This window comes from Lissotriton vulgaris, chromosome 6 (assembly GCF_964263255.1).
Source record: "Lissotriton vulgaris chromosome 6, aLisVul1.2, whole genome shotgun sequence".
NCBI lineage: Eukaryota > Metazoa > Chordata > Amphibia > Caudata > Salamandridae > Lissotriton > Lissotriton vulgaris.
In genome coordinates this window covers 1,895,234,018-1,895,260,602 of record NC_141694.1, presented here as the reverse complement: position 1 = coordinate 1,895,260,602, position 26,585 = coordinate 1,895,234,018, and positions in this window count along the sequence as shown.

Here is a 26,585-nt window from a genome sequence, read left to right as displayed (position 1 = left end):
AATCACAAGCCAGGCAGTCGCTTCACATTTATTACACAGACACCTTCCTTAATGACTCCTTAAGAAGGGGAATCGTTCCCACCTTGCATAAGTCAGCCACGATTGTCCCCATCTTGAAAAAGCCTGGGGCAGATTCTACAGTACTATCTAATTATCGCCCTATTTCCCTCCTCCCTTACTTGGCGAAGGTCCTTGAGCGGCACATCACCAAAACCTTGAGTGCCTTTGTTGAGACTAGTAAGTTCTTAGCCCCTTCTCAAGCTGGTTTCCGCCCCCTGCATTCTACCGAGAAGGTGGTGGTATCCGTTATGGATACACTTAGAGAGGGACTGGACTCCAATCTCCCACAGGCGCTGATTCTCCTCGATCTTTCTGCCGCCTTCAAAACGGTTGATCATACCATCCTTCTTTCCCGTGTCGAGGCGGCAGGCGTCGGGGGCTCCGCCCTGTCTTGGGTCAGATCGTTTCTCAACGACCGTACCCAGGCCGTCCACTTGGTGGATTTTTCTTCCACAGCTCACAAGGTACAATGTGGTGTCCCTCAGGGCTCTTCTCTTTCCCCTCTTCTTTTTAATCTTTACATTTTTCCTCTTATTTTTGCGTTACAGCAGATGGAGGTTACAGTGTTTAATTACGCTGATGACCTCCAGCTCATTTTTAATTTATCTGATTCCTCCCTTTCTACTCTCAACTTCCAGTCGGTGATGGTATTCATCAGGGATTGGATCAATACCAATCATCTAAAACTTAACCCTACAAGACCGAGCTTGTCCTGACTGGTGGTAAACTCAACCCTTGGTCTTCTGCTTTCTGGCCTTCTTTGCTTGGTTCTCCCCCTCTCCCTTCCTTTTCTGTTAAAACTTTGGGGATTACTTTGAATCAACACCTCACTCTCCACTCACACGTGAGCACAGTGGTTTCGGCCTGTTTCTTTGTTTTACGCACCATCCGTAAAATCTCACGTTTCTTTTCACTATCAGCTCTCAAACTTATCCTTATGGCGATGGTCCTTTCACGCCTAGATTATGGCAATGCATTATACAATGGCATCCCCAATTATGCTCTGCGCCGACTCCAGCTGGTGCAAAACCAAGCGGCCCGCTTGGTTTTTAGTTTACCCAGATCCCAACACATCACCCCCGTTCTTCGCTCTCTCCACTGGCTTCCAATCAAAGAGAGAGCTCTGTTCAAACTTGGCTGCCTTGCCTTTCAGGCTCTGGCTGGGACAGCTCCGGCCTTTATGATATCCCATATTCACCCTTACATTCCCAGCAGACAATTGCGATCCTCCGCCCTCTCTCTTCTGGTGGTCCCTCGTTTTAGGAGGAAGAGGTCGGGAGGATGCAAGTTTGCTGTCCTCGCCCCGTCCTTTTGGAACTCCCTACCCCTTCCTATTCGGACTTCAGCTTCCTACATGGAGTTCCGAGGGAGACTGAAAACCTTTCTTTTCTCACAGGCATTCTCAACCTGAGCCAGCCCGGAGTTTGTAATTTGAATTGAGCTACCCCACAGCGCCATGAAACCGCCCGGTATACGTGCGCTATACAAATACCTTTAAATTCAAATTCAAATTCAAATTCAAAAACATGCCAGCTTCTAGAAGTGGCACTTCCACACTAGACACATTAACGCCGCACACATCATCGTGCAGCATTCAATCTCATGAGTCCGCACATACCAAATTCGAGCCTGCACTCCCCACACATCAGGAACTACCATGGACACATACATTCCCCATGCATTCCTATGAGAGGGCAGGTCAATCTCACAACATGCACTCAGAGAGCGCATGCACTTTACACTGGGACACAGTGGTAAAGTGCGCAAAAGCCAAAAACAACCAACACCAGGTCACCTATAAAAGCAAAAAGTTTAGGGGAGAACTTGCCAGAAGGGCTGAGTCCAACAGAGCGGGTTGTGGGTTTATAGGGGAATAGGGTGGGAAGTAATTTAATTATAGTAAATTAAATATACATTTTTAGGAAATATTAATTATTTTTATTTTTATTTTAATTTTACATTTTTGTTCTATAGCGGGTTGTGGGTTTAAACGGGAATAGGGCGGGAATTAATTTAATTGTAAAAAGTAATTATTTGTTTTTATTTATTGGTATTGATAAATAATTTATTGCAAATTAATTGTTAATTGGTAATTCATTTGTAATAATTGGTAATTCATTTTTATTAATTTATTAATTGATAATTATATTAATTGTATTCATGTATTATTCGGAGCAGGTTGTGGGTTTATTTGGGAAAAGGGTGGGAAGTAATTTAATTGTAATTTATTAAATATTGAATTTATTTAGGTGTATTGATAATTAATTTACTGTTTATTAATACAATTATTTGGATTTTTTATTACATGTTGATTGTTGGTATTGAAAATTAATTTGTTGTTAATTAATTATTATTAGGAAATTAATGTTTATTACATAATATTTATTGTATTTATAATTAAATACTTATTAAATATTTTGTAATTGGTAAATATTTGTAATTTATTTTATCTAAATATTAAATCATTACTTTCCCTACTGTTGCACTCACTGGGGTGGGAAAAGTAAATTTTACCCCTACGCTATCCAACAATTTCACTACTGTTGCACTCTCTGGAATGGGAAGAGTAATTTTTACCCCTATGCTATCCAACACTTTCCCTACTGTTACACTCACTGGAGTGGGAATAGTAATTTTTACCCTCCCGCTATCCAACACTTTCCCTACTATTACACTCACTGGAGTGGGAATATTAATTTTTACCCCTACGCATTCCAACACTTTCCCTATGTTGCACTCACTGGAGTGGGAATAGAAATGTTTACCCTCCCGCTATCCAATGCTTTTCCTACTGTTGCACTCACTGGAGTGGGAATAGAAATGTTTACCCTCCCGCTATTTAATGCTTTCCATACTGTTGCACTCACTGGAGTGGGAATAATAATGTTTACCCCTATGCTATCCAACGCTTTCCCTACTGTTGCACTCACTGTAGTGGGGATTGAAGATTTTACCCTCCCGCTATCGTACTTTAAAAATATTGAATATTTTTTAATATTATTAAGTTAATATATATATGTATTTAAAAATAAAAATGTTTTTTTTCATTACATTAATAATTTATTAATTTTACGGTTATTTAAGTGTTTTAAGTATGTTTTACTTAATTATAATTATAATGTCATTAAGTATACATTACTTTAATGACATTAAAAAAATTCGATATTTTAACAAACTATATTATTTACAACTATATTCTGGTTGTCGATATTTTGCCACTGTTATTTTTGTAGGTCGAAATTTTCCTCCTCGATATTCTATCAGTGATCGTTTTCTTGTATAGTTGAAGGACGGCCATGGTTTGATGCTGGTATTAAAATGCACTTTTATTAATCTGTTGTGTCCAAGACAAAATTACTTGTCAGTCTAGTGGCAAGATAATCAAAACCTGTTACTTGATCAATCATTTCATTATGTGCTTTTATGTTGACCTTCTTGTCTTTATAGGGGTTAAAGAACATGCATTTAGTTTTTTCATGAATTAATCTTGAACAATTGATCTGTATAAAAAATCAAAAAGTGGTCAACCAGGGTCTGCAATCCTAAAGGAGTTTTTGAAATTAGGAGTGTGTGGTTCGTGAATAACAGAGTGTTGTATCCTCGAGCTTTCTCATGCTTCTTTTCGTGCTCGCCTCGCCGCATGCACTGGAATGTGGAATCCTATGTCTAGGCATTCCTGGGATTCCGGTGCAGCGGTTGGCGTGGGCTCTACATGTTCCTATCTCGGCTACTGAATAAACTACCAATAATCACCATACGCTGTGCAGACTACTTCTTCATAACCCGAATACATCACTGGCGACTTGGTAGAAGTGGACCTACGCGATTTGAGAGCCTGCAGCCCGGGTACCTCCGGACCAAGATTACCGTTGCCGTTGTGGTATGCTGAATCTTCTCTGTCAGCTTAGCGGAGGCTTCGTTGTAGATTTATTGATGCTTTCCTGAAAATCCCGCTCTTTCGTTGGCAAGCGGTGAGACTATTTTCATTTTATTCCTTTCTCGTGGCAAAACACTTGGCTTTTCCATGCGCGAGTTAACCCCTTCGCTGCTAGGCCTTTTCCCCTCCTGTGCTAAGCCCTTTTTTGGCGATTTGGGGTAGTGCGCGCTTAGGCCCTTGTAACTTTTTGACCACATAAGGTATCCACGCCAAATTTGCGTCCTTTTCTTCCAACATCATGTGGATTCTAATGGCGCCCAGGGTTTGTGGATTACCTTGGAGGGGTCCCAGAAATTAAAGAAAATATAGTGATTTTTTTGTTTTTTTCAGAAAAATGGGAAAAACGGGCTGCAAATGAAAGCCTCTGGGTTTTTCCCTGAAAATGTTATCAAAAAAGGGTTTGTGGGGCTGAAATCTCCATTTTCTCAGCTTTTAGGAAATGACAGTCTTTTGTCAGAGAACCGACATTTTTCACACAGTTTTGGCATTTTTCTGGGACATAGCCTATTTTTGCTATTTTTAGAGCTTTCCACCTCCTTCCAGTTAATGGTATAAATGAGTTTAAAAGCAATAATGGATCCTAGAAAGCTGTACATTTTCAAAAAGTAGACAAAATTCTGAATTCAGAAAGGGGTCATTTGTCTAAATCCATGAAGGTTTCTTTATAGAAACTAACAGTTAAATATTGGAATAATTGAAAAATTGTTGAAAAAAACAGCCTTTTGTCTCAACGTTTTCACCTATAACTTTTTCTAATTTTGACAGCTCTTGGAAAGCAATATACCGTTACATCCGTTAGACCGTCTTGGTTGTGGGGATATATAGGACTTGTAGTTTCACCAAGAACCCGACGAACCCAGATCCAAAAACTGAGCAGCAACTTGCAATGGTATTTTTTCATTTACTGGGTATAGAGCACTTTGTCTTGGAAAATGTATACATGGAAAAATCTGTATGAAAGACACCTATGTATTTCTGAATTGGGTACAAGATATAGAGTTCAGAAACAGTATATAATTGCTAATTTTCAAAATTGGGAATACTCATACTAGCATGAGAATTATTGGTCATTTTTCAAAATTATTTTTTTTTTACACAATGTCTTTCATTGAAAGGGAGAAATGCGCAAAACCTCAATTGGTAATAACAGTTGATTTACAAATCTGAATTACCCCAAGTCTCCCGATAAAAACGGTACCTCACTTGTGTCGGTCGGCCTTGTGCCTGCGACAGTAAACGGCGCAAAATGCAACGTGGTGACACCTAAATTTTGCAGTTACAAATTGACCCTTTTTTAGCAAAGTGCCTACCTGTAGTTTCTGCACCCTAGCTCTGCCGGCACCTAGGGAAACCTAGCAAACCTATACATTTTTGAAAAGTAGACACCCAGGGGAATTCAGGATGGGGTGACTCGACTGCCTACTACCAGGTCTTGTTACCCAGAATCCCTTGCAAACCTAAGAATTTGACAAAAAAAACACATTTTCCTCACATTTCTGTGGAGGAAAGTTCTGGAATCTGCTTGGATCAACAAATTTCTACCCACCCAGTGTTCCCCCAGGTCTCCCGTAAACAATGGTATCTCACTTGCGTGGGTAGGCATAGTGGCTGCGACACGAAACAGCGCAAAACGTTCCGTGGTTGCACCTCAATTTCCCAGTGAAATCTTGCGCTCTTTGGACAAAGAGACTACCTTTTGTTTTTGAGCCCTAGCTCTGCCTGCACCTACGGAAACCTAGCAAACCTATACATTTTTGAAAAGTAGACACCCAGGGGAATTCAGGATGGGGTGACTCGTCTGCCTACCCCCAGGTTTTGTTACCCAGAATACCTTGCAAAGCTAGGATTTTGACAAAATAAACACATTTTCCTCACATTTCTGTGGTAGAAAGTTCTGGAATCTGCGTGGATCTAGAAATGTCCACCCACCCAGCGTTCCCCCAGGTCTCCTGAAAAAAATGGTACCTCACTTGCGTGGGTAGGCATAGTGGCTGCGACATGAAACAGCGCAATAAACAACATGGTCGCACCTCAATTTCCCATTAAAATTTTGCAGTTTTTGGACAAAAAGACTACCTTTTGTTTTTGCGCCCTAGCTCTGCCAGCACCTAAGGAAACCTAGCAAACCTATACATTTTTGAAAAGTAGACACCCTGGGAAATTCAGGATGGGGTGACTCCTCTGCCTACCCTCAGGTTTTGTTACCCAGAATCCCTTGCAAAGCTAATAATTTGACCAAAAAAACACATTTTCCTCAGATTTCTGTGGTGGAAAGTTTTGGAATCTGCGTGGATCAACAAATTTCTACTCACCCAGCGTTCCCCCAGGTCTCCCGAGAAAAATGGTACCTCACTTGCGTGGGTAGGCATAGTGGCTGCGACACGAAACAGCGCAAAACGCAACGTGGACGCACCTCAATTTCCCAGTGAAATCTTGCCCATTTTGGAGGAAAAGACTACCTTTTGTTTTTGAGCCCTAGCTCTGCCAGCACCTAGGGAAACCTAGCAAACCTATATATTTTTGAAAAGTAGACACCCAGGGGAATACAGGAAGGGGTGACTCGTCTGCCTACCCTCAGGTTTTGTTACCCAGAATCCCTTGCAAAGCTAAGAATTTGACAAAAAAAACACATTTTCCTCACATTTCTGTGGTGGACAGTTTTGGAATCTGCGTGGATCAACAAATTTCCACCCACCCAGCATTCCCCCAGGTCTCCCGAGAAAAATGGTATCTCACTTGCGTGGGTAGGCATAGTGGCTGCGACAGGAAACAGTGCAAAACGCAACGTGGTCACAACTCAATTTTTCAGTGAAATTGTGCCCTTTTTGGGCCAAGAGACTACCTTTTGTTTTTGAACCCTAGCTCTGCCGGCATCTAGGGAAACCTAGCAAACCTATATATTTTTGAAAAGTAGACACCCAGGGGAATTCAGGATGGGGTGACTCGACTGCCTAACCCCAGGTTCTGTTTCCCAGAATCCCTTGTAAAGTTGAGAAATTTGAAAAAAAACCACATTTTACTCACATTTCTGTGGTGGAAAGTTCTGGAATCTGTGTGGATCAACAAATTTCCACCCACTCAGCGTTCCCCCAGGTCTCCTGAAAAAAATGCTACCTCACTTGCCTGGGTCTGCCTAGTGCCTGCGACAGGAAACAGCGCAAAACGCAACGTGGTCACAACTCAATTTTGCAGTGAAATTGTGCCCTTTTTGGGCAAAGAGACTACCTTTTGTTTTTGAACCCTAGCTCTGCCGGCACCTAGGGAAACCTAGCAAACCTATATATTTTTGAAAAGTAGACACCCAGGGGAATTCAGGATGGGGTCACTCAACTGCCTACCACCAGGTTCTCTTACCCAGAATCCCTTGCAAAGCTAAGAAATTGGAAAAAAAACGCATTTTCCTCACATTTCTGTGGTGGAAAGTTCCCGAATCTGCGTGGATCAACAAATTTCCACCCACCCAGCGTTCCCCCAGGTCTCCCGAGAAAAATGGTATCTCACTTGCGTGGGTAGGCATACTGGCTGCGACAGGAAACAGCGCAAAACGCAACGTGGTCACAACTCAATTTTTCAGTGAAATTGTGCCCTTTTTGGGCAAAGAGACTACCTTTTGTTTTTGAACCCTAGCTCTGCCGGCACCTAGGGAAACCTAGCAAACCTATATATTTTTGAAAAGTAGACACCCAGGGGAATTCAGGATGGGGTCACTCAACTGCCTACCCCCAGGTTCTCTTACCCAGAATCCCTTGCAAAGCTAAGAAATTGGAAAAAAAAACGCATTTTCCTCACATTTCTGTGGTGGAAAGTTCCCGAATCTGCGTGGATCAACAAATTTCCACCCACCCAGCGTTCCCCCAGGTCTCCCGAGAAAAATGGTATCTCACTTGCGTGGGTAGGCATACTGGCTGCGACAGGAAACAGCGCAAAACACAACGTGGTCACAACTCAATTTTTCAGTGAAATTGTGCCCTTTTTGGGCAAAGAGACTAACTTTTGTTTTTGAACCCTAGCTCTGCCGGCACCTAGGGAAACCTAGCAAACCTATATATTTTTGAAAAGTAGACACCCAGGGGAATTCAGGATGGGGTCACTCGACTGCCTACCCCCAGGTTCTCTTACCCAGAATCCCTTGCAAACCTAAGAAATAGGAAAAAAAACGCATTTTCCTCACATTTCTGTGGTGGAAAGTTCCGGAATCTGCGTGGATCAACAAATTTCCACCCACCCAGCGTTCCCCCAGGTCTCCCAAGAAAAATGGTATCTCACTTGCGTGGGTAGGCATAGTGGCTGCGACAGGAAACAGCGCAAAACGCAACGTGGTCACAACTCAATTTTTCAGTGAAATTGTGCCCTTTTTGGGCAAAGAGACTACCTTTTGTTTTTGAACCCTAGCTCTGCCGGCACCTAGGGAAACCTAGCAAACCTATATATTTTTGAAAAGTAGACACCCAGGGGAATTCAGGATGGGGTCACTCAACTGCCTACCCCCAGGTTCTCTTACCCAGAATCCCTTGCAAAGCTAAGAAATTGGAAAAAAAATGCATTTTCCTCACATTTCTGTGGTGGAAAGTTCCGGAATCTGCGTGGATCAACAAATTTCCACCCACCCAGCGTTCCCCCAGGTCTCCCGAGAAAAATGGTATCTCACTTGCGTGGGTAGGCATAGTGGCTGCGACAGGAAACAGCGCAAAACGCAACGTGGTCACAACTCAATTTTTCAGTGAAATTGTGCCCTTTTTGGGCAAAGAGACTACCTTTTGTTTTTGAACCCTAGCTCTGCCGGCACCTAGGGAAACCTAGCAAACCTATATATTTTTGAAAAGTAGACACCCAGGGGAATACAGGATGGGGTGACTCGACTGCCTACCCCCAGGTTCTCTTACCCAGAATCCCTTGCAAAGCTAAGAAATTGAAAAAAAAACGCATTTTCCTCACATTTCTGTGGTGGAAAGTTCCGGAATCTGCGTGGATCAACAAATTTCCACCCACTCAGCGTTCCCCCAGGTCTCCCGAGAAAAATGGTACCTCACTTGCGTGGGTAGGCATAGTGGCTGCGAAAGGAAATGGTTCAAATTGTACGGTGGTGAATTTACAATACCAAATTGCAAAACAACCTTGATTTTTGGGGGGGGCACCTGCGTTTTTGGCCCGGGGCTCGGTGGTTTTCTTTGGAAAGTACAAAACCCAAACAGTTCTGAAAAGTAGACCCCCGGGGGAGTCCAGGGAGGTATGGCATGCGTGGGTCCCCGAACGTTTTCCTACCCAGAACACCTTGCAAACCTTAAAATTACTTTTCCAAACTTTTTTGCGTGGGATCACCGTGCCGGTAAAAATGTCTTACCACCCAGCGCTGCCCTTGTTCTCCCGAGTAAAAGGATACCTCACTTGTGTGGGTGCCCCAAAGCAGAACAGGCCAAAAACGAATGTTGAAAAAAGTAGTATTTCAGTGTTTCAAATTAAGCCCCCCTGCCTTAGTCACAGGCCTTTGGCCCACCCACACAAGTGAGGTATCATTTTACTCGGGAGAACAAGGGGAACGCAGGGTGGTAGGACATTTGTGCCGACACGGCGATCCCACGCAAAAATGTATGGAAAACTGTTTTTTTAACCTAAATTTGTGGTTTGCAGGGATTTCTGGGTAGGAAAACATTGGGGGACCCACGCATGCCATACCTCCCTAGACTCCCCCGGGTGTCTAGTTTTCAGAACTGTTTGGGTTTGGTAGTTTTCAAAGATGCCCGCCGAGCCCCGGTCCAAAAACTCAGTCCCCCCCCCAAAAAAAAGAAGGTAATCTTGCTATTGGTTATTGTAATGTCTCCACCGTACGATTTGGACCTTTTCCTGTTGCAGCCACTATGCCTACCCACGCAAGTGAGGTACCATTTTTATCGGGAGACCTGGGGGAACGCTGGGTGGGAGGAAATTTGTGTGAGCCCAGTGACGCCACGCTTTCCCACACAAAAAAAGTGTGAAAAAACTGACTTTTTCTGCAAAAATTGAGGTTTGCAAGGGATTCTGGGTAAAGGAACGTTGGAGGATCCACGCAAGCCATACCTCCTTGGAAGCCCCCGGGTGTCTACTTTTCATAAATGTGTGGGTTTGGTAGGTTTTCCTACATGGCCGTCTCGCACGGGGCCAAAAACCCAGGTAACCCCTCTTGCAAAAGCTGGTGGGATTGACATTCAATACCACCAGCTTTTGCAAGAGGGGTTACCTGGGTTTTTGGCCCCGTGCGAGACGGCCATTTAGGGAAACCTACCAAACCCACACATTTCTGAAAAGTAGACACCCGGGGGCTTCCAAGGAGGTATGGCTTGCGTGGATCCTCCAACGTTCCTGTACCCAGAATCCCTTGCAAACCTCAATTTTAGCTTAAAAAAATCATTTTTTTCAAACTTTTTTGCATGGGAAAGCGTGGCATCACTGGGCTCACACAAATTTCCTCCCACCCAGCGTTCCCCCAGGTCTCCCGATAAAAATGGTACCTCCCTTGCGTGGTTAGGCATAGTGGCTGCAACAGGAAACGGTTCAAATTGTACGGTGGAGAATTAAGTTTTCAATTTGAGAGCGTGTGATTCAAGGAAATTGTGACAGACAATTTCAAGTTTGCAGGAGATTCTGGATAAAAATCAACAATAGAATTCACCAGAAAGACATGACCATATACTTCCATGGTTTAACAATAATAACTAATTTTAGTAAGTTATTTATGGCTATAATGTACACCGTAACAGAGTTACTCAAAAGTCAAACATTCAAGGCACGGCTAACTATTCCTCAAAGACACACACATACAGGTTGGATTTGGCACGAGGGCGAGTGATGGTTCAGTACATAAAATTTAATTAACAAGATATTTCAAAAAATGAAATGCTCTGTCAATAAATAAATGCATAAAAACCGAACCAGTGACTCGCAACTCGTGAGCTGTAAAGCCACGACAAGGCACCAACCGTTTTACAGGCCATTCCCGCGCCTTTCATACCTGATACAAACCAGACCATTGACACCATCCGGAAAGAACAGCAACACATTACAACAATCACAATAAGGGACAAGGTACACCCTACTTCAGAAAGAGATAAAAGACAAACATTACTGCACAGCCATCAAATCCGCAAGCACACACACATTCTGGTTGGATTTGGCACGAGGGTGAGTGATGATTCTGTACATACAATTGTATTTGCAAGTAATTTCAAAAAAATGAAATACACTGCGTATAATTGAAAGTATGATAAACTGAACCACTGACTCACAGCTCATGAGCTGTAAAGCCACGTCAAGGCACCAACCTCTTTACAGGCCATTCATACACCTTTCGTACGTGTGACACATACAAAACATTCACACCGCCAGCCGCGGACCCATCACATTTCAACACTCACACCATCAGACAGCGCCATTCAAGGGCCCATCACTTTCACACGCCCACATTTCTGACATTTCAACAACACAAAATGATGGACTGCGTGGAGTGTCACTCACCTAGCAGTGTGTGTAGTGACCAAAGTAACTACTCACACACCGCCAGCCGAGCGCCAGTCCACCGACACCACCACCCAAGCACCAGACCATGCACACCACTAGCCAAACACCACTCAGCGCACACCGACAGCCAAGTACCACTCCACACACACCACCAGCCAAGCAACACACCACGCACACTGCAAGCCAAGCGGCACTCCACACACAACGCGAGCCAAGCACCACTCCGTGCACAGACAGCCAAGTACCACTCCACACACACCGCCAGCCAAGCGCCACTCCACGCGCACCACCATCCAAGCACCGGACCATGCACACCGCCAGCCAAACACCACTCAGCGCACACCGACAGGCAAGTACCACTCCACACACACCACCAGACAAGCACCACTCCACGCACACCCCAAGCCAAGTGCCACTCCACAAACACCGCCAGGCAAGCACCACTCCGTGCACAGACAGCCAAGTAGCACTCCACGCACACCACCAGCCAAGCGCCACTCCACACACACCACCAGCCAAGCGCCACTCCACACACACCACCAGCCAAGCGCAACTCCACACACACCGCCAGCCAAGCACCACTTCGTGCACAGACAGCCAAGTATCACTCCACGCACACCACCAGCCAAGCGCCACTCCACGCACACCACCAGCCAAGCGCCACTCCACGCACACCACCAGCCAAGGACAAATCCAAACACAACACCAGGCAAGCACAAGAGCACGCACACGGCCAACAAAACACCAGACCACGCACACCGCCAGACAAGCACCAGTCCACAGACACCGGCAGCCAAGCGCCAAACCATGCACACCGTCAGACAATGGACACTACACGCAAACCAACATCATACTTTAGTTTTTTTTGAAAATAAAAGAAAAACAAAAACAAATTGCAAATTGATACAAATCTACTAACTCAACAACTACACTAAAAAGACTACACAAATGCAAACTTTGAACCTGAACAATAAGACCAACCAGTTCACTTTACCACTCATTGATACTCCCAAAAATTCTTTTGCGTGAGGTACAATCTATAACAAGCAGGTACACACAGCCCGGGGTTTGAAGGGCAGTCAGGGCAGTACATACGAACCTCCTTCCGCAAACCTCTTCGCCAACAGACTCTACATCTCCGACTGGGAAAGTCTTTTGAGGTTGTAGGAGGAATTTGACCAGGAAAATGGCGATCTTTCAATCTGGCAATATCCTCCACCACTCCAACTCTAGGAACACTTGCCTGTTCAACTAAAACAAGGCTGCCTATTACAGACTCCTGAAACTTTTCAAAAGTAATCTTTGACTGGGGACAAGATTTCTGGAATACAACAAAAGCATTAAAGGTTGCCAAGTGGAAAAGATGGATAGCCAACTTCTTGTACCAAATGTAAGCCTTACGAAGAGCAGCATACGGTTCCAACCTCTGATCTACTCTGTCAACACCACCCATGTACTTATTGTAGTGCATTATGCACACAGGTTTGCGCACTTCTGCAACCTGACCCCAAACAGTCACCGGTTCAGTGCTTTCATCATGTATTGTAGTCAACATGTAGACATCTCTCCTGTCTGAAAACTTCACAGCTAGCAGCTCCTCACAACGCAATGCACTACACTGTCCCCGAGTAAGCTTCTGACACACAAGTTCTTTTGGGAAACCTTTACGGTTTGAGCGGATTGTGCCACAAGCAACAGTGTCCACTTTGCCCAATTCCCTGAACAACCGCACACCAGTGTAGAAGTTATCGACATACAAATGATGGCCTTTGTTAAAAAATCCACGACCAAGTTCCCACACAATTTTCTCAGTCACTCCAAAAGTCGACGGACAACCAGGGGGGTTAATCCTGGATTCCTTACCAGTGTACACCCTGAAATTAGAGACATATCCAGTCTCACTGTCACACAGCATATACAGTTTGATTCCATAGCGTGCCCTCTTACTAGGAATGTACTGCCGAAATACCAAGCGGCCTTTGAACAACAGCAAAGACTCGTCCACTGCAATTTCTTTCCCAGGATAAAAGATCTCAGAAAATCGATCAACGAAATGATCAATGACAGGCCGAATCTTGAAAAGACGGTCACAATCAGGGTGATCTCGTGGCAAAGCAAGACTATTGTCAACAAAATGCATCATCCGAAGCAGAAGCAAATACCGATCACGACTCATGACTGCCGGAAATATAGCTGTAGCCATCAAGGGACTAGTAGACCAATATGAAGCCATTGATGGTTTCCTAAGCAAGCCCATCAAAAAAGTTAAACCCAAAAACTTTTTCATCTCCTCCAAATTTGTGGGAGTCCACCGGGTAGCTCTAGCGTGGGGCTTAAGGCTGGCACTGTTCACCCTCAAAAAATTTTCAGCATACAAATTAGTCTGCTCTACAATCTCTGCCACAAACACATCATCCATAAACAACTTGAAAAAATCTATAGGCAAAAAGTTTTCTGTGTTCACCCTACACCCTGGAACACCAGTAAATTCAGGCAATGCCGGCTGCACCATGCCTGGTGCAACCCAGAGGTCAGAACTTTCAACATCAAGTCTTGCAGCCGCAGGCTGCCGCCCAGCTCCCTCTCGTCTCACTGCACCAACTGGAATACTAGCAACCCCAGGCTGCAGCCCAGATGTCTCTTGCCGCACTATTGGCACAGGAATGTCCTCCGCAACCACAGACACAACAAGGGCCTCTGCAACCACAGGCGCAGCAACGTCCTCCGCAACCACAGGCACATCATCCACACCAAAAGTAGCTTCATCAGCACTCAAAGTGTCTTCATCATCAGATGAAGCCATGTGTAAAGAAAACTCACTACCTGAATCTTCACCTCCCACCTCTGGTTCAGAATCAGAGTCAGACTCTGGACCATGGTCAGAGGAAGAATCAAAAAGCAATCCAACAACTTGCTGAGCAGTAATCCGGCGGCTAGCCATTATCCTTACAAATAAAGGAGTCTGCACAAACAACTCAACAACCCCAACACTGCGCAAAGTAAGATAAAAAATGTAAGCCTTTTTAAAAAAAAACTAATTTTGAAAATATATACAATTCACTTACAAGACACAACTACACTCACCAGCACCTACTCTGCAAAGACACAGCAAAGAGGCAACGATATCCCACTAGAAAGAAGAAGAAAAAAAACTTACATCTACAGAAGGACACATCAAAAACAAATGCAAAACATGTTTTACAATCACAACAAACAGAAACCAAACATACTCATATTTTACTACACACTTTGCAAAAAAATACAATCACAGTACAATTGAACAAAAAAGAGGTCTCTTACCAAACACATACAACTACAGAAACAGCAGAACAACAGAACCACCAGTAACGGAACCGCACACTGCAACACTCTAAAGAGAAAAAAAAACAATACACATTAGAAGAAACAAAAACAACACACATTACAACAGGCTATGTCACAAATGGGGGGTCTGTCCCCAAGGGGGGGAGATTATAAATCATTATAAACGTGGGCCCCCTGGAAGCAACTCTACGGAGGGCAGAGAGCCCAAATAAAGACACGGCAGAACATACTTTTGAAATGGGCACAAGGAAGCAACCCTTGGCCAAGGGGTCGCTCCCTATAAAAAAAAAAACCCTGAAGTCTAGTGGGCTTTTCTACCCCCCCCGGATCCATAAACGGTAAAAAAAGTTGAGGGAGGGGCAGAACAGTCTACAATATTTATAATGCCCCCTGGAAGCGACACTTCCCCAAGGGGTCGCTTCCTTTTCAAAATACAAACAAATCCCTGGTGACTAGTGGGCTTTTCTGCCCCCCCTGGGTGCAGATCGGCCAAAAAATGGCCAATCTGCCCCAGGGGGGGCAGAAAAGTCTGAAAAATGATTTATCCCCCTAAGGAAGCGACCCATGCCCAAGGGGTCGCTTCCTTTATAAATATACATTATTCCCTGGTGTCTATTGGGCTTTTCTGCCCCCCCCCCCCTGGGTCCAGATGCGGCCCAAAAAACGGCCAATCTGCCCCCAGGGGGGGCAGAAAAGTCTAAAAAAAATATTATGGCCACTAGGAAGCGACCCTTCCCCAAGGGGTCGCTTCCTTTTCAAATAAAAACGAATCCCTGGTGACTAGTGGGCTTTTCTGCTCCCCCTGGGTGCAGATCGGCCGAAAAAACGGCCGATCTGCCCCAGGGGGGGCAGAAAAGTCTGAAAAATATTCTATGCCCCTAAGGAAGTGACCCTTGTCCAAGGGGTCGCTTCCTTTATAAATAAAAATCAATCCCTGGTGTCTAGTGGGCTTTTCTGCCCCCCCTGGGTCCAGATGCGGCCCAAAAAATGGCCGATCTGCCCCAGGGGGGGGCAGAAAAGTCTGAAAAATTATTTTCCCCCAAAAGGAAGCAACCCTTGCCCAAGGGGTCGCTTCCGATTTAAAAAAAAAAGTAATCCCTGGCTCTAGTGGGCTTTTCTGCCCACCCTGGGTGTAGATCGGCCAAAAAAACGGCCGATCTGCCCCAGGGGGGGCAGAAAAGTCTGAATAACATTATGGCCGCCAAAGGAAGCGACCCTTGCCCAAGGGGTCGCTTCCTGCACAAAAACATATGCCCAAAATCACTCCCTGGTGTCTAGTGGGGCATTCCTGGTGCACGATCGCGACGCTGTGCGCGATCGTGCACCAGGAATGCCCTGCATTGGGACATCAGGGGAGAGGAAACACAGTTTCCTCCCCCCCGATGCCTCAAGGCACCGAAAACCGGCCCCCCCGCCCCACCGGAGCACCAAACACTCACCTTGCTCCTGGACGCGCTGGAAACAAATGGCTTCCAGCGCGTCCAGCGGTTCCTGATGACGTCGGCGCGCGCTGTGCGCGCTGACGTCACCAGGAAGCGTGGGGGGGCCAGGGGGTGGCAGCGGAAGGTCTTCCGCTGCCACCCCTGCAAAAACAAATGTGATCCCTGCACAAGGGGGGAGCGCCAGCGCTCCCCCCCCAGGGCTGTACTGATGACGGAGCGGTTCCGTCATCAGCACAGCCCAACCGATGCTGATGACGGAACCGCTCTGTCATCAGCATCGAAGGGGTTAACGCATGCGCACTGTCACGCGCTTAGAATACTAATTTCTGCGTGAGTAAACGCATGCGCACAAGCTCCTTCTCCTCATTCTAGGCTGGCAGCGTCAGCACAAGCAAGCAGCGTCAGCACTAAGGCATTTCTAACCTGCCTGGCTATTCGCCTTTGTGACGTCACAAAGCCCTACTTCAAGGAAGTTCTTGTTTTATTCAACAAAAGACTATACCTATGTCACAATAAGTCTCTTTCTATAAGGAATTATTTCATTTAAGAACTTCTGCCACAGTTGTTTATGACATCACAGTCTCTTTCTACAAAGGCATGTTGTTGTACTAACTAAATTATATTTCACCATTACTATTCATTTTCTATAATTCATTGCTAATTATAATGGAGAGTTTCAATGCTCCTCCCCCATTTTTAGCGAGTCCTGGTGAACCACCCTTGGAATGGAAACAATGGCGTGAAGGTTTTGAGGCATATCTAGAAGCCATTGGTGGCGAGAATTATACGGACAAACGCAAACTCGCCATTCTTAAACATTTACTTGGCGCAGAAGGAAGACAAATTCTTTCTCATCTTCCTCCCCTGACTTTAGATAATTCCTCCGAAGAAGAAATCGATGTTTATGAAAATGCAATTATGCAGCTCGATAAACAGTTTATCAAAAAGGTCAATGAAGTGGTGGCACATCATACATTTCTCAGTAGACAACAACTTCCCATTGAACCAATTGATTCTTTTGTCAAGGATTTAAGAATCTTGGCTGCCAAGTGCAACTATCAGCAGTTCCATGATCAAATGGTAAGAGACCAGCTTGTGCATAATGTTTCTGATGTGAAACTCCAAGAGAAATTACTCGATGCAAAGGATTTATCACTTTCAAAGGCACTTGACATTGCGCACCGATTTGAAGATATGAAGTTGGGCATCAAAGAATTGTCCGATAAAAAACCAAAAGAATCCTCTTTGGAAAAACCCAATATTTCTGTAGTTCAAAATGTCAAGAAAAACCCATCTGAATCTTCTTCAAACAAACCTATGTTTCCTTCTTCCTCACATCAAAGTTTCAGAAAAGATGTGGTTTGTTTCAAATGTGGCTTTCCAGGCCACGTTGCAATGGATAAGAGATGTCCCGCTATCGGACAATTCTGCAACTACTGTAAATCTAGAGGTCATTTCGTGAGAATGTGCAAAAGTCGCAACAGATCAAAATACTCTAATTCTGATTCTAGACGCCCCAGATTCTCTGAGGTTCAACCGGTGGACATTGATGACGATGTATACGATGATATTTGCACCATTTACGAAGTTGGAGAAGAAAAAAAAGACTCACCTTTCTGTATGCTTCAAATTGGATCCAAATCTATAAAAGTCATGGCAGACTCTGGTGCAAAGTACACGTTAATTGGTGATGATGTGTTGTTAAAAGAATTTCCAGATGTCATATCTTTATTTCCCTCTGACATAAAATTAAGGGGATATGGTAAAAAACCCATTGAGGTATTTGGGTACTTTCCCTCCACTTTATCGTTTAAGGGCAAGTCAATACATGCTAAAGTGTATGTTGCCAAAGATGGGTCATGCTTATTAGGTTGGCCACAACAAAGAGAATTGATGATGAAACTTGATCCTAATCATCCTGATCAGGTTTTGGGATATTCTGATTTCATCAATTCAGTTGATGTGTCCTCTGACAACAAATGGGAAACTATTTTTCCGCAGGTCTTTTCCCCTAGTTTGGGTTTGCTTAAAAATTTTAAACACTAAATCATTCTTAAACATAATGCTGTTCCCAAGGTACACAAAGTACGCAACATCCCTTTAGCCTTACGAGAATCTGTTAAAAAAGAACTTCAGAGATTATGCGATTTAGATGTAATCGAGGAAATTGAATCCTCTGAGTGGCTTTCACCTGTAGTCGTTGCCCACAAACCCAATGGGAAAATTCGTCTTTGTGTGGATATGCGCAATTTAAATTCCAATGTGTGGGTTGATAGACATCCTCTACCCAATATTGGAGAGATGTTCTCTAAGCTTAAGGATGCATCTATTTTCACCACATTGGATTTATCTAACGCATATCATCAGATAGCTCTTCATGATGATAGTAAGCATCTGACATCATTTATAACCACTGAGGGTGCATACAGATATAAAAGGATGCCTTTTGGCTTAGTGTCCGCATCCTCAGTGTTTCAGCGAGTAATGCACAACATGTTTAAGAATGTTTCTAATGTGTTATATTTTCAGGACGACATATTAGTTTTCGGCAAAGACGAATGTGAACATTCTGAAATTTTGTTTAAAGTCCTGTCCATCTTACAAGACAATGGTCTTACCCTCACCAAGGAAAAGTGCAAATTTGGAAAACATTCAGTAGATTATCTGGGCCATTCCATCAGTAAAGAGGGCATCTCTCCCAAATTGAGTTTAGTTAAGGCAATTGAAAATGCACCTGAACCAGTCAACAAGGATCAGCTCAGATCCTTTCTCGGTTTAGCCGAGTATTATGCCAAGTTCATCCCTTCTTTCTCTGATAAAACTTCTCACTTACGTAGGTTGATGAAAAACCAACAACAATTTATTTGGGATGACAATTGCAAAAGTCAATTTAATTTTATTAAGAAATGCATTGTTTCTGCTCCTGCCTTATCCCCGTTTGACACCAATTGTAAATCATTTATTGTCACGGATGCAAGCAACGTTGGCATTGGTGCGGTTCTGATGCAGAAGCAAAACAGCGGTTTTGTCACAATTGCTTTTGCATCGAGACCGTTACGGGGTGCTGAAACAAAATATTCCACTCTCGAAAAAGAAACATTGGCTTGCTGGTGGGGAATTGAGTACTTTCGCAGATATGTATACGGTACAGATTTTGTTGTACGCTCTGACCATCGTCCCCTTGTAGATCTTTTTACGACCAAAGGATGTGGCAAAGCCACTTCTAGAATTGCAAGATGGCAGTACAAGTTACAGGATTTTCATTTCTCTGTTGAGTATATTCCCGGTGCAAAGAATGTCCTTGCTGACTTTCTTTCTAGGTTACCTGTAGAAGATGATAATCATGTTGCTCCTGATGATGATCCTGACAAAGTGGTGTCAATTTGTGAAGTATCCAATGGATGCTTCCGTGAAGATGATTGGGTTTTGGCTTGTAGTAGTGATCGTGATTACCTGGATGTCGTGTCTTTTGTCAAAAATGGTTGGCCTTCCAAGAACAGCTTATCCCCTAGTATTTTGCCTTACTTTCAAGGTGCTCAGGAACTTTCCATCCAGGGAGAAACTCTGTTGAGAGGCTTACTTTTAGTGGTCCCAGACAGCCTAAGGGACATCGTATTAGACATGGCTCATGAGGGTCACCCGGGCATGTCCAGTATGAAAAGAAGAATAAGGAGTGAATTTTGGTGGCCTGGTGTCGACAAGTTAATTGAGAAAAAAGTAAGGTTTTGTGTTGAATGTTGTGTGAGTGATAAATCGCAAAAACCTGTTAAATATCATCATGATTCTATCTCGAGACCATCAAAACCATGGGAATGCGTTTCTATAGACATTGCTGGCCCGATGTCTTTAGGTCAAAGTCCAGTCTATGCCATTGTTTTGATAGACCAGTTCTCCAGTTGGCCTGAAGTGAAATTTGTTCCCCATGTATCTTCTAGGGTAGTTATCGATTTTCTCAATTCAATTTTTGAAAAAGAGGGTTTCCCTACTTCCATTCTCTCTGATAATGGCACCTTTTGTTGCAACCATGGCATTTTACACAAACGCTCTTCTGTCTATTATCCTCAAGGCAACGGGATGGTTGAAAGATGGATTAGGGTGCTCAAAGAAGGTCTGCAACTTGCTGTGTGCAACGGTGAGAATTGCTACGAGGCTGTTAGGAAACTCTTGTGGAGTTATCAGAATACTCCAAAGTCCGATGGTGATTTGTCCCCTTTTGAAAAAATGCGGGGGAGGAAGGGTGTATGTAACTTAAGCCAGCCCTGGATGCGAGATCTTGTCGATGGTAAACGTATTAGACGTGGTGCTCCTGTGGTGTCTGCTAATTCCAGCAATCCATGCAAGGTTGGAGATTGGGTACGTGTGAGAAAGTCTGTTTTTTTAGATCTGGTGTATCACATTTCTCTGACCAGTTGTTAGTTGTTAGAGTGGGTAGGCAGGTTGTGGAATTGTCAGACGGCAATGTTTGGAGCCTCTCCAAGGTTGTCAAAGTTCCGTCTCTCCTTAGTAGTTCCTTTTCTCCTAACCATTCAGGGACCTCTTTTTCTTCTTCCAGTTCATGTCACCTTCCTGCTACCCCTCATCCACATCTTCCAGTTCCCATTCACTCCCGCAATATGAGTATTCCCCGTCTGAGGAAACCTCCTGTTTGGCACAAAGACTACAATGTTGGTGAATGATTTTCTTCCATCAAACTGTTATGTAATTTCATTCGTTGTTTTGCTTGTATGAATTTTATGTTATGGTTAATTCTTTTCTTTTCTAGAAAGGAGGATGTGTTGTATCCTCGAGCTTTCTCATGCTTCTTCTCGTGCTCGCCTCGCCGCATGCACTGGAAGGTGGAATCCTATGTCTCGGCATTCCTGGGATTCCGGTGCAGCGGTTGGCGTGGGCTCTACATGTTCCTATCTCGGCTACTGAATAAACTACCAATAATCACCATACGCTGTGCAGACTACTTCTTCATAACCCGAATACATCACAGAGCTTGAATTTTTTGCGCTCCTATTTTTGGTGCATCGTTGTAAGGTATATCCTACGTCCTTTTATACGTAGTGAAAAAAGAGTCGGGCCAAAACGCATCCCTGCTAAACTCACCTTCTCGATTTTGATTTGGCTAGTAACTTCACCCTTGCTGTTGTGCAGCCTTATAAATATCCATAGAATGCTTTCATTATTTTATTTATTGCATTTCTAAAGCGCACTATCACCTAACAGGCATCTTGGCGCTCATAGCTCAGTCTGGCAACCTCCGCAGGAACCTTACTATAGCTAGCCCTTAACTCTTAGGAAATAACCATGTTTTAAGATTTCTTCTAAATGGCAGGAGATCACTGATTTGTCTCAGCTCACCAGATAAGGTTTTCCAGAGCTTTGCAGCAGCGATCCCAAATGATCTACCTCCCGCTCGGACTTTTTTAAATCGGGGGATTTTTATCAGTTTAGCCCCAGATGAATGCAAAGTTCGAACAGGGACGTACTACTCAAATTTGCGTTGAAGGGAGGTAGGACCCCTTCCATGCAAGGCCTTAAAGACTAGGCAAAGCGATTTAAACTCGATTCTCTGTTTCACAGGGAGCCAATGTAACTCAGCCAGGGCCACAGAGGCGGAGGACCGTCTCGACCAGCCTAGTACCAACTTAGCTGCGGTTGACTGCAGCCTCTGCATCCTGTCCAGTAAGTATTTTGGGGGTTCAAGGAGCAAGGCATTACAGGGCCCTCAAAAAGCCCAGGACATTTCAAAGCTGGGGAATAATGACGAAGCCGAGCTGAGATTGATAAATGCCACATATGCAAGTTCCTTTCTCAGTGTTACAGCTTTCCAATATAATGTAGGTAATTTAAAGCATCAAATAGGTCCTCCTGGGCCATCTGAATGCATGTAATCAAAAGACCTGGTCAATAGTTCTGGTTTGGGAGTGAAACCCTGCTAGATGATCTGATAGTACCCTATTTTACTTTCCCCAGTTCTGTAAGTTTACCAGTGCCTGATGGCAGAAAACTTCTACAAGGTTTCGATTAAACTGAGTAGAGCTAAAGTTGTTTGGATCCGAATGACTGCACTTTTTATAGATCACAACTTCAGCGTCACACCAAGATTTAGGAAGACCAGCGCCCTCCAGAATACAGTGAAGATAAGGAGCCCAAACACGGGGTTCTGTAGCAATCGAGTCACCTGGTATTGGAATCAGCCCGCTGCCTTCCTGCAAGTTATCTCATTAATGGCATCATAGGGCTCTTCTAGTGTAACCACTCATGGACTGGAGGTTTCTTTTGTCACCCTTGCATCGGTATCTGCTATCCCATGATGCTCCTTGTTGGTGTCCAAATATAAACCTTCAAAGTGTTCAAATGAAACCTATGCCTTACCCTGAAAGACAGCCTTAGATGTTAGATGATGAAGGAATACTGCATGCCAGAATAATGTATTATACCCCACTCTAGCTGCTAAAGTGATACCGCGCCACATTTCATTCTCTGCTGCTGCTTGGGTACATTTATAACTTTTCCTGGTTATTTTTATTTTACCACTGTCTTTACATTTGATGGAGCCTATGAGGGCCAGCTAAGTTTCTTTACACTGTTTATTAAATAAAGAGGGTTGGGCTCCCTATTTTCGTGAATGCTTACATTTCCTGCTAAACATTTCATTTAAACCATGAAATAGGTCCTCCTGGGCCACCAGAATGCAGCAATCTCCTCAGGTACTTGGCCCATGTTTCTCTTCAGTTCTCTTGCACCTGCATCCTTGTTGCAGATTTGGGGCATTAGATGTGGCTGGCTTTTAACACAGGACCCTGGCAATGCAGCCTTGTTATTCAAAGGGCTCGGTTGGTCATATTGTATGGAGTTCGCTTTATAGATCGAGGAAGCAAATACCCTGGCATGACGCAGGTGAAGAGCATTATGATCCCACTCCGGCACCTCGTTGGAGTACAACAAAAGTACACTACACACAAGGCGCACTACTCATCGCCCTATGAGGTTCAAACAGTGATGAACGTGCTCAATCAAACTAAAAGTAATTCAACCACTTCTTCAGATCACTGTTTTTTTCTGTAATGAAAATTCAGTGATTGTGAAAACAAATGCAATCATGTAATTCATGAAGTCTATGGATGAATAAATGTTGTTGTCTCCAACAATGTTACATCACTTTTCTAATGTACAATACACATTTCTTTCTAAAGAAAGCTTCTTCTTTTCCCAATGCAGCCCGAGTTTCCATAATCCTTCGTTCCGGGAACTGTAAAGAAAACATTTAGATGAACAATCTGAAATATATCGGTCAGGATCATTGTTTAAATGTCATTAAATAGGGGAAATCTGTGTCCAATTTCCCAAAGGCCAAAAGGCCGGATTAAAATAATCTCCAGTTACACCCCAGATCCATTGTGTGCTTGTGCAACCATGCATGCTGTGAAACGCTCCTCCATGCAACTATCGCGAAATTAAACAGATCCTTGCTTCTTAGTAACCCCTACAGTGAAAGAGTCTGTGAATTCTCTGAATGTGAAGGAAAGGAAAAGAGTGTCCGCTATGTTGAAAGCGCTCTTTATTGCACCCATGCTGTTGTGTGGCTTCAAGTGTGTGCGGGAGATTCCAAACTATGAATTGAAGAGAATCATATCTCGGTAACAGCTGTATCATAATGACATTACAAGAAACATGACATTTCAATTTTATCATTCAGCCCTTTTGGTGTTAGTGTTGCTAAATATTTAATCCAAAAGGTTTCTCTTCATATATGGCCAGAGTTGGACATTCATTATAATATAATCTACCCTACTCGACTAAGTTATTATTTTAAACGTATGGACGCAACGCTAAATATGAGGAAGGTCGGCCTTTGCAAGCCCTGAGACCTAAATTACTGGTCACTCCCACTTTTATGTGTTCACAGGATTGTCCATCTATTTATAGGTCATAAATGTAATTGCCAGATAGCCCACTTATCATCTTGATCCTCTATATTGGTATATTTAGAATTATCAAGGAGCTCAAAGTCCCCGCTATGAATAATACTCATTCTTCTGGGTCTTATTTAAGTGTGAGACTCAAGCTGGGATATTATTCCCAAGTACATGTTTCTGCCATCATTCCTGTTCTAAATATTGAAGATACGTAGTTTGTGGCCTTCAGGAGAACTAACCTAAAACCCCGGGATGTCAGGGGAGTTTAGGGACAGGCACTTAATTCTACAATCTGATGACGTTTTCCCCCAGATCACTAGCCCCACAGATGGCCCCCCCTGAAAAACATGAGCAATGTGATCATTGATGAAGCCAGATCTGTGGACTGGGTGCATACATCTGCAATAAACATACTGCAAAGGGATCATACAATTCCACATCTAGGATTTGACTATTTGGATTTTAGCGCTGCAGTGTTCAATGAGGGTAGATTCCAGTCATCTCACTTCCTTATCAAAAGGGATGGAGCACAATGGGGCATATTCTGCTTCCCACATCAATCCACTCTTTCCATAGCTGGTGAAGACTCCTCTAAGGACTATTTGCTGTTGGTAGGACCAACATTTGGCCTCTCATCACCTGGCAGAGGAGGGTCATACGTAAGGAGGATCTGCGATGATGCATGGCTTTGTTGACCAGATCTCCATGTCTATCAGTCCATCCGCCATGTCTTTCGATTTCAATGGGATTGAGCGTGTCGCCAGGCACTGAGCATTGTGTGGCACTCAGAACATCGAAATGTGTCACTGCGCTGCATTCATGCATGTCTGATTCAAACTATTACTTTGTTGATCAGAAAATCTCCATCTTCTCTTACAGTGCAGGGAAGCTTAAGCGCATCATGCATATATTTGACTCCTTACAAGCAGTTTGTTCTCCCCTTTATACTTTGATGATCACACCCTGCCAGGGTACCGGTGTCTATGAGACTACCCATTGGCATCATCAAATGAGGCACCTGACTGTTGTAAAGTTATTGAGAGATAAAGGCAATTACGCCAGTTATCTACTTCATTTTGGTTTGTCTTCTCATTAGGTCTTTTGAGGGTGTCTTCGCTGTGGTGTCTTCCCTGCTCATTCCAGCTATTCACAATATTTAATTTTTTCCTCCAATTATTTCCATCTTGATGGATCGCCCTCAGGTACAGTAAACATGACTGAGATATGAATCTCTTACGTGGTTGACGGTGACTGTTGTCTAATGTGCTGGAGTCAATGTCCTTTTACAGTGAGTGGCCACATCCGCCCAGTGTCTCTCAGTTTGGAGGGAGGAAGGATCGTAGAGAGCTCAGTGGTGAGAGCCGTCATCAGCGCCATAAAATACATAGGGGCCCATTAGGATGACGGGCGGACTTTGTCCGCCCGCCATCCTGTTGTGTGTAGGGACCGCCCGCCATAAGGGTCAGGGTCCCGTTGGGGGTATTAGGATGCACCCGCCACAGCGGCGGGCGTATCCTGTATCTTTTGCATTGCGGCGGGCGGTGCTGAAAGCACTGCCCGCCGCAATGCTAAAGATTCATGTTGTGCAGTACAAAGCACAACGTGACAAGCACCGCGCAGTGCCTGCCACCATGTACTTTGAAATGCTGGGGGGTACCATGCACGTAAACCCCCATGTACACCACCACCCTCCCGAAGTCCCTGGGGGCCCGCAATGGGCCCCCGCAGGGTGTCTCTGCATGCCATCCGTGGCTGCAGGAAAATGCCCATGCTAATATGCTGGCGGTGTCTGTAAGACACCGCCACCATATTAAACCTTTTCCGCCCCGGTCGCAAGGCGACCATCTTAATGTGGCGGAGGGTCATTCTGGAGCAGATGGCGGTCGGATTGCCCCACCAGGCCGGCGGTGGCTACCGCCTGCTGGCGGGGGCCATCCTAATGAGGGCCATAGTCTTAGCTTTAAGATTATTCACAACATGACATAAAGCACTACTCAAGTCAAATATGTTTTATTCGATTTAGCGAGCAAATCATAAAAGCACAAAGACAAGTGCTCATTAATAAAAAGAATGTGCATTTTAAAAGTTCTTATAAAAACATGAGTAAAATACATTATTCAACTGGAAATACATCAGTCAATGTAAACAATAGACTGAGGCATATAAATAGAACCAGATCACAGCCACCCACAATAAAGCGAATCCGGCTACTAAATTCTTATCAGTGCTCACTCAAATTCTAAAACTAAATATGAAACCTTCAAATATCGCTCAATAGTATATCTCAAATTGATGTGCAAATATAGATTCTTTAAAAAGGAAACTACTGGATACCTAAACTACACCTACTAGAAACTATTTTACCCATACTTCTTTCTAATTACAAGCACCCCTTTTGTAATATTTAAGAGGGCAAAACAG